General features: G+C 49.2%; 1 long non-coding RNA gene across 1 annotated transcript in view; it reads right to left on the bottom strand.

Moving 5' to 3' along the window:
* Nucleotides 1-6: 6 nt before the first annotated feature.
* The window catches only part of LOC115071519, a 20,499-nt gene continuing 2,715 nt past the window's right edge, over nt 7-17,790 (bottom strand). The window contains exons 2-3 of the long non-coding RNA XR_003850601.1: nt 1,934-2,051; nt 7-454 (exon numbers count right to left, since the gene is read on the bottom strand). This is a non-coding gene — a long non-coding RNA (uncharacterized LOC115071519). The remainder of the gene's footprint in view (nt 455-1,933; nt 2,052-17,790) is intronic.

Here is a 17,790-nt window from a genome sequence, read left to right as displayed (position 1 = left end):
CAGTGCTCTGCCCCGCGCCCCGCGCCGCACTCAGCCGCAGCGCCAGTGTGCGGTGCTCGGGCCCCGGCGGGGGTGCGCCGGGCGCGCTCTGGACTGAGGCCCGCGAGCAGGCCCTGTGCGGCGCGGGCCTGCGCAAAACCAAGTACCGCAGCTTCCGCCGGCGGCTGCTCAAGTTCATCCCCGGACTCAACCGCTCCCTGGAGGAGGAGGAGAGCCAGCTGTAGGGGCGCGGGCGGGGAGGCGGGAGGTATTTATTTATTTATTCATCGTAACAGCCAATGCAAAAAGTGGGGGCTGTATCTCCGGTCCCAGGGACCCCAGGAGCCCAAAGCAGCGGGAGAGGGTCCTTGCTAGCATTGGCCAGCCTGGTTGGGTCACCGCTTGTCTCTGCTGAGCGAGGAGGGGGGAGGAGTACGGGCCCTTTCCTTTCCTCCCTGGAACCACAGTGGGAGCCCTGTTGGGGGAGAATGACATAGGGGGTTGTGAGAGGTTCGAGGGAGCAAAGAGTGCACCAGATTACAACCTGGGTAAGTCGTGCCTTGTGGGATGTCCAGGAGAATTCCCCCACCCGGGGTGGGGGCCCTGTCCAACGAAGCCCTCTCCTAAGCTTTACTAGCATCCCCTACCCTTAGCCTTGGGGAGAAGAAACCTATGGTGGGTCATTCCCCACCCTACACCTTTCCAATTGGACCAGTGGGCCCCACGGGGCAAGATGCTGGTCCCCTCCCTCCAGCCTTGACCCCTAAGGGCTTAGCCTCTCCCTGGGGCTTGTAACTAAGTGGGGTCCTGCCAGGCAGGGGTCCTGGATTCTGTGCCCCTTGGGGAACAGGAATGGCTCATTCAGGTCGCAATTGGACAGCGTAGACTGTTCTACCATTTTGCATATGTTGCTTCTGAACCACAAACTGTATAAAATTGACGGTTTTTTTGCATCTGTGTCAGCATGGTAACTGCCTGTGGGGGAGGACTGCTTTCGGGCAAGCTCTGACTCCGCCACGCAGCGCCTTCCAAACACACACACTGTATTTACATCTTACTTTCTTGCCTCCTGAAGCCAGGGAAGTAGTCTAGGGGGTTTTAAGGAACATGCATGGGCCTGAAGTGAGGCCCCACACCCTCTTCAGAGCCTGGGCCTCTTGTTCAAGTGCATTTTTGGAGCTTCTCTCCCCAGATACCCACAACAGGTGTAAGCACCATTTGACTGAAGTCCCTAACTGTTGCTGTGGGAATAACTGGCTAAAGTTGTCTGAAGTCTTTTTTGAGGGCAGAAGCCATAGAGAACTTAGCCATAGTCCACCTGACCTGTGACGAGTTCAGTCCCTCCATTGTTCTAGAACTGAAAGTTTCCAGTTCTTCCAAAATGAGATTCTTCATTCCTATGCTGCCCCGTTTGAACCATGCCCGCCTCATTTCTTGTCTCCCTCTCTGCTGTGGCTGCTGGCAGTACCTGGCTGCAGACACCTCCCTCCAGGTCTCTGCACTGGCTCTTCCCACAATGACTCCTTCAGTCTTTGATCTGCCTGTGTAAGGCCTGCCCACGCAGTCAAACAGTCATGCCCTCTGTGACAGTGTTGGTTTATTTCCATCACACTATGTATCACCATCTGGAGCTGTCTTTTGACTTTTATGAGTTTGGGGTTTGGCCTGTTTGCCCCACTTATTTGCAGCAGAGTTCAGGGACTTTGTTTTATTCACTGCCCTATTCTTGCCCAATATTAGTACATAAGACTTTTAATATGATGTTACTCAAAGCATCTCCAAAATGTTACCACCTTTCTTGAAGTGACCTGATGAGTAACATTTAAGTTTGGTCACACAGAAAGCCAGTGGCAAGTAGGGTCTGGCACCTAACATCCCTGCTCTATAGCAATGGCCAGCACTCAGCTTCGGCTTTGAGAGAAGTCTAAATGGACCCTTCCCTGGGCACACTTACTGTACTTCCTTTTGTGTGAGTCTTCTACTTTTCCCATCTGTCTGCCATCCTTCACACAGCAGTCGGTGATTTTTTCAAAAACGGAAGCTCAGAAGATAGCATGACTGTGATCCCAGCACTTGGGAGGTAGATACAAAAGAATCAGGAATTCAAGGCCAAGCCCAAGTACATAGCAGGTTTGAGGCTAACCTGGACTACATGAATAGACCTTGTTTCACAAAAGGGGGAGGAGGGAGCTGGAGAGATGGCTCAGCATTTAAGACCACTGGCTGCTCTTACAGAGGACCCAGATTTAGGGAATCTGATGCTCTTCTGTCCTCTTCAGGCATTGTGCAACACAGGTGCCCTTACATCATGCATGCAAAACACTCATACACATAAAAATAATAAATACAATATTTTCAATCATCATAGTACTTACATTTTTTTCTGTCCATCCATTCTTCTATCTCTGAAAAGTCTATAACCTGTCTTGTTCTCCAAAGACCAAGTCGATGTCTAATACGGTGGATTAGTGCCCGATACATGTTTATAACTACTTTCAAACTAGGTCCATGATACAAAGCCTACCAAAAATAAAACAGACCGTAAAGCTCTTCATGTATTTTCTCTCTTTACATATATTTGCGTGTATGAGTGTATTGCCTGCATGTATGTAAGTGCACCCGTGTCATGCAATGCCTGCAGAGGACAGAAGAGGCCATCGGATCCCCTGGACCTGGAGTTACAGACAGTTGTTAGCTGCCATGTGGGTGCTGGGATTCGAACCTGGGTCTTTTGCAAGAACAACCAGTGTTCTTAACCACTGAGCCATCTCTCCAGCCCCATAAAATATTTCTTTAAAAAGAAAGAAAACAAACCAGTGAAAAAAACTGAGCAGGTAAAGCACCTGCTGCCATACAAGTCTGGTGACCTGAGTTTGATCCCTGGAACCATAGCGGAAGTAAAGAACCAACTACTAAAAGTTGCTCTCTGACCTCCACACGCATGCCGAGTGCACCTGCAACTCAAAACAGATGCATTGTACATGCACGCACAATAATGATAATTTTGTCTTTTTAAGACAGGGTCTCCCTGTAGCCCCAGCTGGCCTGGAACTTGCTCTGTAGACCAGGCTGGCCTCAAACTCACAAAGATCCACTTGTACCTATAGCATCCCTCTAAATAGTTGAATTACAAAAGGCATCCCTTTTCGGCTGGGCGTGGTAGCGCATGCCTTTAATCCCAGCACTCGGGAGGCAGAAGCAGGTGGATCTCTGTGAGTTCGAGGCCAGCCTGGTCTACATCGTGAGTTCCAGGACAGCTTGGGGCCACAGGGAGACCCTGTCTCAGAAAGACAAGAAAAAAACAACAAAACCATCCCTTTCTACCTATCCTTGGGATCTGGCCAGGCAACTCGGCCACTAACTGCTCTAGTGCTATACAACACTTACCACATATTGAGATGCCCTGAGAGGGACCTTGTAGGCTCTGCTCTCTGCCTCTCCTGTAGTCTCAAATTCTTCCTCCTTCCATGATATTTAAGCCACACTCTTCCTGCATCTGCTCCTCAACTGCACCAGGCTTTCTCCTGCCTCTGGCCTTTGCCTCCGCTGTCCCCTCTGCTTGTAATGCTCCTTTTCGGACTGATTCTTTGCCCTAAGATCCCAACTTAGCATCACCTACTCAAAAAGACCTCCTTGAGCCGGTTGTGGTGGCGCACGCCTTTAGTCCCGGCACTGGGGAGGCAGAGGCAGGCGGATCTCTGTGAGTTCAAGGCCAGCTTGGTCTACATAGTGAGTTCCAGGCCTGCTGGGGCTACAGGGAGACTCTGTCTTAAAAAAAAAAAAAAAAGACCTCCTTGAGACCACTGAAATAGATTCATCCCATTCTTTTCTTTTTTTAATTCTTTTCTATCTTTATGTGTATGAATATATTGCCTGCATGTATGTAAGGGCATCACATGTGTGCAATACCAATGGAGGCCAAAAGAGAGTGTCAGATCCCCTAGAACTGGCGTTATGGACAGTTGTTAGCTGCGATGTGGGTGCTGGGAACTGAACCCTGGCCCTCTGGAAGAGCAGTTAGTGCTCTTAACGGCTCAGCCATCTCTCCAGCCCCATGACCTACTATTCTTGATCTCAAGTCCCTTGTTTCCTTTATACTATTTTCTCCAGTTTGGTAATCATACTGACTCCTTGCCACCTTGATATTCTGTTTTGTTTCCTGAGGCATGGCCTCACTATGTAGCCCTGGCTGATCTAGAACACTATAGACCAGGCTGGCCTTGAACTCACATAGATTCACTAGCCTCTGCTTCCCATGTGGTGGGATTTAAGTCGTGTGCCACCACGCCTGGTCTTGTCTTGATATTCTTTTGTCTGTCTTTTACCATGAGGAGGGTAGGCACACAGCCTTGTTTAAAGTTGCACCTAAGGGCCTGGTCTTGTCTTGATATTCTTTTGTCTATCTTTTACCATGAGGAGGGTAGGTACACAGCCTTGTTTAAAGTTGCACCTAAGGGCCTGGTCTTGTCTTGATATTCTTTTGTCTGTCTTTTACCATGAGGAGGGTAGGTACACAGCCTTGTTTAAAGTTGCACCTAAGGGCCTGGTCTTGTCTTGATATTCTTTTGTCTATCTTTTACCATGAGGAGGGTAGGTACACAGCCTTGTTTAAAGTTGCACCTAAGGGTGTGGCTCAGTGCCAATGCACTTCATGAGTGAGGTCCTGGGTTCAATTTCCAACATGCCAATAAATAAATAAAAGATGAGAAACAACCTGTGATTCACTCAGTAAGTAAAGCTAAACCTGAAGGGCCTAACGGAAAGCCCACCCACAGCAGGTGCTCATTGTAAAAGCAAGGACCTCCTAGAACCATCCCTGCACAGAGGAAGCCACTGCCTCCCCACCTGTCAGCCCTGGGGGAGACAGCCCCTTCTCTGCTCCACCTGCAGCTGGCATCTGTGGGCCCCTCTCATGATGTCCCTTTGGGGCTAGGTGGTGGATGCTATTGGGGCACCTGCACCTGGCCACCACTCCTCTCTTGTTCTGGGAAGGAGGGGCATTGGTGAAGAAAATGGAGCTTCTCCAAGCTCTGTTTGAACAGCTGCTCTGCAGTGACGAGAAGTACCCCTAGTGCTCAGGTCTCAGGGAGGAGACCCCTTTGTTCCCAGAGCCAGGGGCTGCCAGCAAGACCAGCTGCCTGGCACAAGTCAGCCCTTACTCGGCATGGGGGCTCTGGGCCTCAGTGGCTTTCTCCTCCCCGAGTACGTTCCCATCCCCTCTTCTCACCAGCCTTCCCTAAAACCAGTTGATCTTGGGAGTGATGTTAGTTAGCATCCCTCACCCAGGTTAATGGGGCTCCTGGCCGGCCTTACACACTCAAAAAAGGGGGAGGGTGGTCCAGGGCGGGACTGGATCCCACATCTCAGCTGATGGATGACGGCACCAGCCTCCTGCCGTGTAGGTGGGTGACAGGGAGTGACTAATGTGCGAGCTGCGTTGCTAAAAATTAACCCAGGGATCGTGTTTGGTGGAAGGGGTGGGGGTGGATGGGAAAGGAGCAGGGACTGCAATATTGCGTGGTCAGTATTCCCTGGCCCTGCCTCCCTTCCCTTCCCACCAGCCTTCTGCTCCGCCCCAGGCCAGAAGGTGCCCACAGAAATTTCAGGGAGGAGAATGAGCTCCATTGCAGGTATCACACATGGTGGAAAAGGACACAGCTCTCCAAATGCGGCTCTGGTCTGAGGTCTCCACAGAACCCTCCACCTGCCCTATTTAAATGCACAGCATAATGGCTTCTTGTCCCTGGATCCTCTGGCTCTGCCTACCTCCCAAGGCCAGAGAGGGAAGGCTCCTGGGAGCAGGGGTATGAGCACAGGGTGAAGAAGATGGTGAGAGTGGATTGAGCCTGTAAAGCTGTGAGACCCACTTGTGGGAGGAGAGTGGGAATGGGGGAGGGGTAAATGAAAGGTGGGACTTGAAAGAGCAGGTCTGAGATGTGCTAGATCACAGAAGGAGGAGGACATCAGGTTAAGAGGGATCGAGGTCCCATGTGAGTGGGAACAATCCCATTACAGTAGGGGAGGGGGTGGGCTCTTAGAGCTTGGTTCTGGGGCACATAAAAGGGCATTGGGCATGGAAAAAGGCTTTGTTGGCATAAGTAAGAAAATCTGATAAAGTGACCCCACAAATACTCTCATTTCCCCTGGGAACCAAACCAGAGAACTTAAGCTGAGTGACAGGAGGAGGAGAAGAGGAAGAAGGTAGCAGGTGCATTCTGCTCACCAGTAGCCACTGGTGAGACTGAGGGAGTGAGGGAGGTTATGGGATTCCCCAATGTCAGGAGAGACGTCAAGCTGAGTGATGGGGAAGTGACTGGTCCTACACTCCGATGAAATATCCTCAAGGAGGAAATGATGCATTCAGAGAAGTGAGAGATGGGGCCACAGGGCTGTGCAGAGGACAGGGAGACCAAGGAGAGTTCTTCAACGTGTTAAGACAGATGAGAAGCCCCCAGCAGAGCAGCGTGCTGTCCCCTGGTGGTAACCTCAGAACACTGCACCTCTGAGCTCTGCCCACACAGAGAGAGCATGGAAGTAGGCAGTAGATCCATCATCCTAGAGCTAGGACATTCTCTCTCTTCTTAGAGCCCACCCCTGTAGCCCTTCCTGGGTCCTGCTCCATACTCCAACATACTCCAAGAATTTTACATCAGAGTCACTTTGATGCCCTCCCATCAGGTCACCACTGCTTCTCATGACTCATTGTGTACTATTAAGGGAGGGTCCCCACCCCATTTATCTCTGTGCCTCATTCTTACCTCAAGCCTGACACTGAGCAGCCACTCCAACAGCAGAGATCAGAGGCAGCTTTGTTCCAGTGGAGGAACAAACAGCAAGTTCAGGACATTGAACTTACTTGATTTCGACCAATGTACTTGTAGTCTGACAGCTTGCGCTGGACAAGAGGGAGTGACACTTGCTAAACACTAATTTCTGACCTAGGGAAACCTCCTAAACCCCAGCCGATCTCCCCTTCCTGGAGGCTGGCCTTTCAGCAGAAAACATGCAACTGAACAATTGTTTATTTTTATTTTATGTGTATGAGTGTTATGCCTGCCTCTGTGTAAGTGCACCTGAGGAGGACAGAAAAGGTTGTTGGATCCCCCGGAACTGGAATTACCGACAGCTCTTAGCTGCCATGTGGGTGCTGGGATTTGAACCGGGGTCTTCTACAAGAACAGCCAGTGCTCTTAACCGCTGAGCCATCTGTCCAGCCCTTAGAACATGCAAATTTATACAAAAGTAAAAGTTATACAAATGTTGCCTGAGTCTCTTTCCCAACCTCTCCCTTACAGTCAGTCATCTAGACCCAGTCACAGATTCCCAGGTCCATTCAGAAAGCTCCTACAGTGACAGTCCCCCCTCCCCCATCCAGCAACGTAAACTCTATATTCTCTGGTTACACAAACACCAGCTTGATGATTAAACTATATCAGAGGACACTTAACAGTGCACGTGGGCCTTTCCCCTAACCCCTTTCTTTAACAGTCTGGGCCAAGAGCTCTGGGGTGGACCAGGGCATTTTTTTAAAGTACCCAAAAGTTGGGCACCGTGGAATGCACCTGTGGGCCCAGCTACTTGGCAGGACAGGACAGGAGGGTTGCTTGAGTCCAGGAGTTTGAAATTAGCCTGGGCAACATAGAAAGATCCTTGTTGAGGGAGGGGGAAAGGAAGGACAGAAGGGTAGAGGGGGAGGAGAGGGGGATAGAGAGAGATAGATGGGAAGAGATTTGTAATCCCAGCACTCCAGAGGCTGAAGCAGGAGGATCTCAAGTTTGAGGCCAGCCTGGGTTGTGTACTGAGACCGTCTCAGAAAGCAAAGCAAAAGACAAGAAAGAACCCCATATGGTACCCGTTGAATGATTAGATCTCTGTGTCTTCCCTGGGGAGGGGACCTTTGTCGCCCAGAACCCCTGTCTACTGGGTGTACTCGTGGCCATCTCCTTTATAGACTGGAAGTTCTTGGAGGGCTGGGATGCTATTGGAGACACCTGTATCCCCAACCTACTTGAATGGTGGCTGGTCACAATCCAATATTCAGGGCCTGCATGAGGGCTGTATGCGGCCAGTGCCCAAGGGTGCGGTGAGGAGGGAGAAAAAGGCAGAAGCACACAGCAGGCTGCTGGGCGCACGTGTAGACCAACACTTAGGGGTGGGCACGGGGGGAGATGAGACCGGTGTGTTGCTGGAGGTTGGGGGTCCCAGCAGCTGCCCAGGGGCTGTAGGGCTGACTGTTAGTTTTGGAACTGGTTAAGGGGATGCAAGGGGAGGCGTTACCCAGTGGAGTCGCTGGGCATCACCCACGCTGTTCTCGCCCACTTTGAAGGGGCGAGGCTGACAGCTAAACAGCAGGGGCAGGTCCGCGTGGGGGTGGACGCGGGGACTCGGCGACGGAGCTCTCCGGGAGCTGGGAGGGGCTAGGCGGCGGCGCCCAGCAGACCTCAGCTCCTCGGGAAGTCCCTTCTGGCACACGCCTCCCGCCGCACACGCAGCACGACCAGCCCCGGCAGGGATAACCTCCCGCTTCCGGGCCCAGCCACGCTTGCCCCTCTCTCCCCTCCCGGGGCCAAACTCACCCAGCCCCGGAGGGGCGGACAAGCGAGGGGCGTGGCTTTGGGCTGGCCTAGAGGCGGGGCGGCGTCGCCCTCTGCTGGCAGAGTCGGGCACTGCTCCACGTCGTCACTCTGGCCCCCGAGGCTTCAGCCCATTTCCTTGACCTTTCTGCCACTTGTATTTTGAGACAAGGCCTCACTTATAACCCAGACATCTGTCTTATTTCACCGAGTTTGTAAGAGTGGGTCCTGATCCAAGCCAATTAGGCATCACGCTATGTGCAAGAGAGGCACAGCCTTCCTGGGACTCAGTTTACCTCCCTGTGAAATGGCTATCCTGAAGACCGAATGCGTATCAGTGCTCACAGGGTTTATAAACTATAAGGTAGAATCTGAGTATGAGGCAGAGCTGTTTACAAATGTGATGCACATCCTCTTCTGCCTTCTAGAGACAGAATCAGTTCCTCCGTGTTCCTGAACCACAGGGAAGAAGATGCACTTCCCCAATCACTTTCAGTATGTTTTATACGCATATAAATAATGTAAGTGGGGGCCATTTGTATCAAAGGCTATTTTGTGTCCTGCCTTTTTCTTTTACTAAAGTTATTTTAAAATGTACTTATTTATTTTTATTATTTTATGTACATGAGTGTTTTCCCTGCACATATGTGCACCTATATCATGCAATGTCCAAAGAGGCCAGAAGAGGGCATCAGATCCAGGTGTTGGATCCTGAACCCAGGTCCTCTGGAAGAGCAGTAAGTGCTCATAACCTCTGAGCCAGCTGTCTGCCCCTTTCTTTTACTCTTCAAGTACATACGTATGGTTAAAAGCCTGGTTTCTGGAACCAGGCAAACTTGGATTCAAGTCCTTGCACTGTGAAGTCATAGTTCTCGCCTTGAGTAAACCACGTGACCTTTACCTTCCTCAGCAGCCCTGTGGTGTCAGGCTAGGAACACATACTTCACAGGCTGAGGTGAAGCTCTGCATATGGCCAGTGCATGCCAGCCCAGGTCATTGTCCTGAGGAGGACTGCTCTCCAGCCATCTGAACCTTGGAGCCGCTTCCCCACATGCCTTTATGCAAAGGAAGGAGCTGGAGGCCATTGCTCTTTGACCTGGCTCCCTTCACAGCCCTCGCTAACCACATGACCTCATTACTCTTCTGCACCTGCCATTTCCCCAACTCAGTGCCTTCGGACTTTTCCTTTGCTGCCACAGCCTTTGCCCAGAGGGGCTGTTCTCTCACTTCACCCTGACCCGGCTACTCTGCTCCTGCCTCAAGCCTTGATGTCCTTGGTCACAGAACTCTCAGGCACTCGCTAGTCACTCACCATGCCCTGTTTTTCTCAGTAGCACGTCTCATTAAATGACATTCTGGTATGTTTGGTTCCACCTGGGTTCCTTTCCATGGAGGGTCAGGGTTTTTTTGAGAGAGGGTTTTGTTATATAGCCTGGGTTGGCTTAGGATGCAGTATGCAGCACAGACTAGCCTCAAACTTTTGATCCTCCTGCCTCTGCCTCCTCAGTACTGGGATTATAACCATGTGTTACTGTGCTTGATGCTGTATGTGTGGACATGAATGTGGGTGCACCTGCATGTGTGTGCATACATGTGGACGTCAGAGGTCAAGGTCTAGTGTCTTCCCCAGTCACTGTCAACCTTATTTTTAAAATATTTATGTCAGGCTGGGCGTAGACCAAAAAAAATTATGTTAATTTTTTTAACAGTTTCATACATGTATATAATGAATTTTAGACCCTTTTGTCCCCTACTACCCTGTCCCATCCTACCTCCTCCCAATGACCCTTTTTTTTCCCAACAAGTCCCCTTCCTACTTTCATGTCTTTTTTGGTGTGTGTGACCTGCTAAGTTTGTTTTTTGTTTATTTATTTATTATTTATTTATTTATTTATTTACTTTTGGCATTTTTGAGACAGGGTCTCCCTGTAGCTACAGATGGCCTGGATTTGTTATGGAGACAAGGCTGTCCTCGAACTCACAGAGATCCTGCCTCTGCCTCCTGAGTGCTGGGATTAAAGGCATGTGCCACCATGCCCAGCTTGAGATCTGCTAAGTTTAAATGGGTTGCTTCCACATTACTTTTTGAAAGAGTCACTCACTGAACCTGGAGCTCTCAGATTCAGTTAGATTGGCTGCTCAGCAGGCCCCAAACAATCCTCCTGTTGCTGCCTCTCCAATGCTAAGATTACAGGCACATGCATGCTGTTGAACTCCACTTTTATGCTGATGCTGGGGATAGAACTCACATTTGCATAGAAAGAATTTTACCCAAGGAGCCATCTCCTCAGCCTGTTTTTAGTTTCCTCTTAAAAAAATATTTTGTTTATTATGTTTATTTTGTGTGTATGAGTGTAGTGCCTGCATGTGTATGTAAGCGCACCCATGTTGTGCAGTGCTCGGGGAGGTCAGAAGAAGGCGTTAGAGTCCCTGGAACTGGACTGGAGTTACAGACGGTTGTTAGCCTCCATGTGGGTGCAGGGAACTGAACCCAGGTCCTCTACAAGAGCAGCCAGTGCTCTTAACTGCCGAGCTGTCTCTCCAGCCCCCTTTTTTTTTTTTTTAATTTTGAGACAGGATCTCATGTAACCCAGGCTGGCTTCAAATTCACTATGTAGCTGAGGATGCCTCTGAACTTCTGATCTTCCTGCCTCTACATCCGAAGTGCAAGGACTACAGGCAAGAACTACTGTGCCAATCACAAAGTGCTTTTTGAGATTTTTGTTTAACCTAATTGGTTAAGGCCTTCTAAAAGCCAACAGTGCCACTTATGGCCAGTAGAGGGCACCACCACACAGCACAGGGGAAGCCTCAGGCCCTGCTAGGAGGAGAGATAAATATAAAGTCTACAGGCTTCTCTCCTCCCACTTTGTGGGTGCTCCCAGGACTGGAACCGGAAGCACAGCTCCTCCCCCTCTCCCACCTAATCTGTCCTGGCACCCTGGAGCTGGCATGCCCTGGTCACATCATCCGGCAAGCTCTGGTGCCAGAGGTCAGAATATCCAGCCTGGTGGCTTGGACACACCCCTTAGCAGCTGATGCATCTAGACAGATCACACCCTGTCCCTGGCTCTGTAAAATGAGAGCAAAGACTTCAGTTTGCCGTTCTATCATAGGTTTGCTGTGAGGTCCGGACAGAAGTCCGTATGAAATGTTTTGTGAGTATAAACATTAGACAAATATAACTGATACACACTCTTACTGGACTAGTGACGAAAGAGGAGAGATTAGAGTTGCAAGGTGGGTTTATGGAAGGGATTAAGGTAGCGAGGGAGAAGGAAGTTAAAAATAACAAGTGCCTTTTACCAAGCGCTTATTAGGAGCCAAGACTCAGGAAAGTGATCTGCAAATATTGTCTAATTATAGCCAACACTTACACAGTGCTAACCTAGACCAGGAGCAGTTGCGTGAAGACACCAAGGCAGGAAGCATTAAGTAACTGCCTGTAGACCACACAGGTAGATAGGACTGGGATTCAAACTGGAACAGTCTACCCCCTGGAGTGTCCTCTTAAGTCTTGATGTCACAGCCATGCCCAAAAGAAGGTATCTGTTGCAGAGCAGAAACCGAGGCTCGGCAAACTTTCCAAGCCCATAGAAAACCATGCTGTGAACAAGTGTATTTGAGCCTGGATGACCCCACCTCCCTTGCTATACGTCCTGAACCTACAGAAGGTAGAAGAGGCTGCAGGAGTCACATAGTGTTCTCTCAGAGGGGCAGTGACAGACAGGGCAGGGCTGAGGGGGCTGAGGGCTTCAAGTCATGGACGGGAGGATCTTCCAGTTTCAGAAGCAGGCAGATAGGCTGTGTAGCTGTCCATGGTAATTCCCTCCAGGGCCTGGGCTCATCCCATACCTCTAAGGGGCTAACCTGACTGGGGAAAGTGGGAGCAGCCCCGACTCTGGCATAAGTGCCCCTCGACTCATACTCTAGCATCTAGCTAGTTATATAATCTTCTCTCTATCCAGACCTGTAAATAGCCATGGCTCAGAAGGCCAGGCTGGGGCGGGGGAGTGGGGGGCATGGTGACTGGTTCCCTGGTCTGTCAGCTGATCACTAGGTGTTCCTGAAGTGACGAGGGCCTGCCATAGCTCAGGTTACCTGGCCCTCGCTGGGAGGTGGTTCTGCCTGGCCTACAGGAGACAGTTCCAAAGTGGCTCTGTGTCTGGACTTTATGGTTTGAGTGTCTGACAGATGATCCTGCTCTCAAACCTAAGTAACTAAGGCCGATCATAGCCACCCTGAGCCCACTGGCTCTGACAACCAGGTCCTCCCCACAACAAGCTCTTTATCATCTTGGCAGCTGGCATGGGCACAGTTGGGAGCTCCACTCCTCTGGGTCCTCTGTTAAGGTCTCCCAAATGAAGAGGAAGGGGATCCTGAGAAACTGAGGAAATATGGAAGGGACAGAGAGGCCTCAGGCCCCAGAATTCCACAATTACTCCATCTCACCCATCATAGCCCACTGAGTCACTGCTGTCATGTCCCCCGACATAAGGGAATGCTCAATACTCTGATGCCCACTGGCGAGGGCGGAGCTACATACACATATCCTCTAGGGACTGGGCACAAGCAATTACTCCCGAGAGCCCTGTGACCAGTCTTTTAAAGAGCGCTTGGGGTACAGGAGGGTGTGTGAGAGAGTTTGACTAGCAGGGATTAGGATTTAACAAACTGGAAGCCAGGCATGTTGGTACATGTCTGTAATTCTAGCATTTGGAAGGTGGAGGCACAAGAATCAATCAAGAGTTCAAGGTGATCCTTAGCCATATAATGAGTGAGTTCAAGGCCAGCCTGGGCTACATGAAATCCTGTCTCAACACACCCCTTCCTCCCCCCGCATAAAAAATTAATTATAAGATGGGGATGTAGCTCAGTGATAGAATACTTACTTAGCATGTTCAATGGTGAGTTGGATTCGATTCTCAGAAGGAAAAAAAATGGTTATGACTGCTCTATTATTTTCTTTTTTCTTTTCTTTTCTTTTATTATGTTGAGACAAGGTCTCCCTGTAGACCCAGCTGGCCTAGAACTCATTATAAAGAACAGGCTGGCCTCAATTTCACAGAGATGCACCTGCTGGGATTAAAGGTGTGCACCACCATGCCTGGCCATTTCTATATTTTTCATATCTGCAAGGCCTAGTGAGGCATGCCTGTAATCCCAGCTACTCAGAAGGCTGAGGCAGGAGGACTGGAATTTCAAGGCCTGCCTTGGTTACAGAGTGAGTTCTCTGAGCAACTTATGGAGACCCTGTCTTAAAATGGAAAATTAGGGGCTGGAGAGAAGCTCAGCAGTTAAGAGCACTGGTTGTTTTTGCAGAAGACCCAGGCTCAAATCCCAGCACCCACATGGAGGCTAACAAGGATTCATAACTCCGTTCCAGGGGACCCGACACTCTCTTCTGTCTTCCATGGGCTCTGCACAACACAGGCTGCACTTACACACATGCAGGCATAACACTTATACACATAAAATAAAATAAAATAATAAATCCAAAAAAATAGGAAAATAAAAAAAGACAAGGGCTATAGCTTAATGGTAGAGAATTTGCCCAGCATCTGCAAGGCCATGGGGTCTATCCTCAGCACCACAGGAAAAAAAGAAGAAGAAGGCTAGAGATGTAGATCCGTTGGTAGAGCACTTGCCTGGCATTCATGAAGCCTTGAGTTCAAAGGCACACAACCTTGCTTAGTAGTGCATGCCTGTAATCCCAGGAGGATCCAAAATTCAAGGCCATCCTCTGCTACAAGTCAAGTTTGAGTACAACTTGGATTACCTGAGACCCAGCTCTCAAAAATAAGTAAGTAAATAAATAAATAAATAAATACCTGTTCCATAACAAACAACATAAACATCACCTCTCCTTAAAAATATTTAGGGGCGGTTCTGGAGAGATGGCTCAGTGGTTAAGAATACTACTGGTTGTTCTTGCAGAAGACCCAGGTTCGAATCCCAGCACCCACATGGCAGCTAACAACTGCCTGTAACTCCAGTCCCAGGGGATCCAACGGCCTCTTCTGACCTCTGAGAGCATTGCACGACACGGGCGTACTTACCTACATGCAGGCAATACATGCGTACACATAAAATAAAAATAAAATATTTTTTTTTAAAGTGAAAAAAAATATTTAGGGGCTGGAGAGATGGCTCAGCAGTTAAGAGCACAGCTGCTCTTGCAGAGGACTGGTTTCAGTTCCCAGCATCCACATGGTGGTTAACAACCATTCATAATGCCAGTTCCAGGGGATCCGACTGTCTCTTTTGGCCTCTGAGAGCATTGCATGACAGGGGTGTAATTACGTGTAGGCAAAAACACTCATACACATAATAAATAAATAAAATAAATAAATAAGTAAATAAATAAATACCCAAAGCAAAACAAAGCAAAACAAAATTAAAAAAGCAACAAACAAAGCCAGGCATGGTGGTGCACGCCTTTAATCCCATCATTCAGGAGGCACAGGCAGGTGGATCTCTGTGAGATCAAAGTTAGCCTGGTCTACATAGTGAATTCCAGGCCAGCTGGGACTACAGGACAACCCTGTCTCACACAAACAAACAAACAAACAAACACACACAAACAACAATAAATCCACATACTTATTTTACAATATATGGCTTTTAAAAAATGATCTACAAATTAGGATGGCTATGACATTACTAGGTGATATAATCTTCATCACTGACTGTAATAAAAAAATACGAAAAAATGATCTAAAAGTAAAACTGGAGAGATGGCTCAGTGGTTAAAACCATGTACTACTGTTGTGGAGGACCCAAGGTCGGTTTCCAGCATATGTGGGGCAGCTTACAACTGCCTGTAACTCTGGCTCCAGGGGATCCAACACACCTTTGGCACCTGCACTGAAATGCACAAGCCTACAGGCACATACACACACACACACACACACACACACACACACACACACAAATCTTTAAAAGTAAAACTTCCTAATTAATTGTTCTTTGGCAATCCTTCAGTGGAGTGGCACTTTCAGGGACCTGGGACATGTTCATCCCATAATCCTAGGACTCTGGGACAAGTAGGACCCCTCCAGGTGGAGCAGTGTGGAACACATTCTAAAAGAGCATGGAAGGTGAAGGGGTTGTCCCTTCCCACTACTGAATGGACACACACACATACACACACCACCTCTCCCCTGGTGCTCAGCTAGAGGGCAAGACTCCCCCTCCCATCTCCTAAACCAACTCACTCTGAGGCCCTGTCTCCTACCCACGTACTGCCCAGGCCCTCTGGGAACTTTGCCTATGGTCCTGGGGTTCAGAACACAGAGCCAAGGGCCAGGGGCGCAGGCTCCAAAGATAACCCAGGGGCCTATGGGGAAGCACCATGCTGCCAGCACAGGGAAGGACTTGGCCTCCTCTGTCTCCTTCTGCCTGCCTGACTCCAAGCTCTTTCCTGTGGGGCTTGTCAGCAGTAACCAGGTCATGGGGCTCCATGGCAACCAGGTCAGCATATAAGATCCAGGTAATCACCACTGCTGGCAGGCCAGGCCCCCTACAGCCTTCAGGACAGACCCTGCTGGCCAGCGGCATATCTCAGAGACACATGAATAATTTTCTATCCAAGCACACCTTAAGTTCTAATCTGAGCAAAAGCTTCCCAACCCTCTCTGGCTCTCCCCTTCCTGTTTCCTTTTGAAATTTATCATATTTTTGGTGTTGAGCCTTGTATACCAATGGGCTACACTCTGCCCCCTTTCTTGAACCGTGTCTTGCTTTACAGTACAGGGACACCCACAAAGCAAACATTATAAACTCTTTGGGACTTTATAGCTCTGTGGCAAGCCATCGAAGTCAGGAAGGATCGCCTGAGCTCTGTGAACCTCAGCTTCCTCTCTGGGAGGTGACAATACAGCAGTTCAATGTGTGCCTTTGTAAACCCAGCCCTGCTGCTTCTCAGCACATGACTTAGCCTCTAGGAGCCATGGTTTCCTAAATACCAAGGCAGTGCTCACCTTACAGGACTTTTGAAAGAAGAGATAAAGCTAGGAAAGTTGTGAACACAGTCCCTGGCACAAGGCCCTCTGTGATCCAGCTGGCTCCTCCTCCCTGGCTCTGCCTCCTAGTGCTCTAAGGAGCCAGGCTCTGTCCCACAGCTAGCCTTCCCAAGTACTGTTATCCTCTCTTGGAACTTGTTCCCACCACCTGACAAATTGCCCTCCATTAAAAAACTGCTTCTGAGGGCAGGAGAGATGGCTCAGTGGTTAAGAGCACTGGCTGCTCTTGCAGAGGACCTGGGTTTGGTTCCCAGCACCCACATGGTGGCTAACAATCATCTGTAACTCCAGTTCCAGGGGATTCAATGCCTTATTCTGACCTCTGCTGGCATTGCACAACGTGGGTGCACTCACATACATGCAGGCAATATACTTATACACATAAAATAAAAATAATAAATAAAATATTTAAAAAAGAAGATAATCTGCTTCTGGAGTGGAGAGATTACTCAGTGGTTAGAGCACATAATGTCTGTGCTTTAGATGTCATCTTGACACACCTAGGTAGAGGGAGCCTCAAATGGGGAATTTCCTCCATCAGATTGGCCCATGGCCAGGCCATGTCTATGGGGTATTTTCTTGATTTTTGAGTGATGTGGGAGGGCCCAGCCCACTGTGGGCAGTTGCCACCCGGGGCAGGTTATTCTGTATTGTACAAGAAAGTAGGCTGAGCATGGGCCAGGGTAGCAAGCCAGTAAGCAGTGCTCCTCCACAGCCTGTGCTCCAGCTCCTGCCTCCAGGTTCCTTGGGCTCCCTCAGTGATGAACTGTGACCCAGGAGATGTCAGCTGAATAAATACTCTTTCCTCTCCAAGTTGGTATTGGTTAGGGTGTTTTGTCACAGCAATCGAAGGCAGATTAGAACACTGTTCTTAAGAAGGACCTGAGTTTGGTCCCCAGCACCTACACTGGGCAGCTCACAATTGTCTGGAACTCCAGCTCCAGGAACTGATGCCCTCTTCCAGCCTCCAAGGTCACCTACACTTATGTAGCCACACACAGACACACATATATACATAGAATTAAAAATAAAACAAAGAAACAAAAAAAAATCAAACTGCCTCTTTGGAGAAGCAACCTCTTACCCCTCCCCCATCCTTTCTGAATTACAACTTCTAGTTAAATGTGTCATTGACCTCCTGTGTTTTATTTTCTACTTACTGTTGAGATGGTTACTTTTTTTTTTTTTTTTTTTTTTGGGAAAGGGTACCCCTT

This window comes from Nannospalax galili, unplaced genomic scaffold (genome assembly GCF_000622305.1).
Source record: "Nannospalax galili isolate Female #2095 unplaced genomic scaffold, S.galili_v1.0 scaffold979, whole genome shotgun sequence".
Lineage (NCBI taxonomy): Eukaryota > Metazoa > Chordata > Mammalia > Rodentia > Spalacidae > Nannospalax > Nannospalax galili.
Note: the sequence above shows the minus strand (reverse complement) of the source record. Positions and strands in the feature narration are given on the sequence as shown.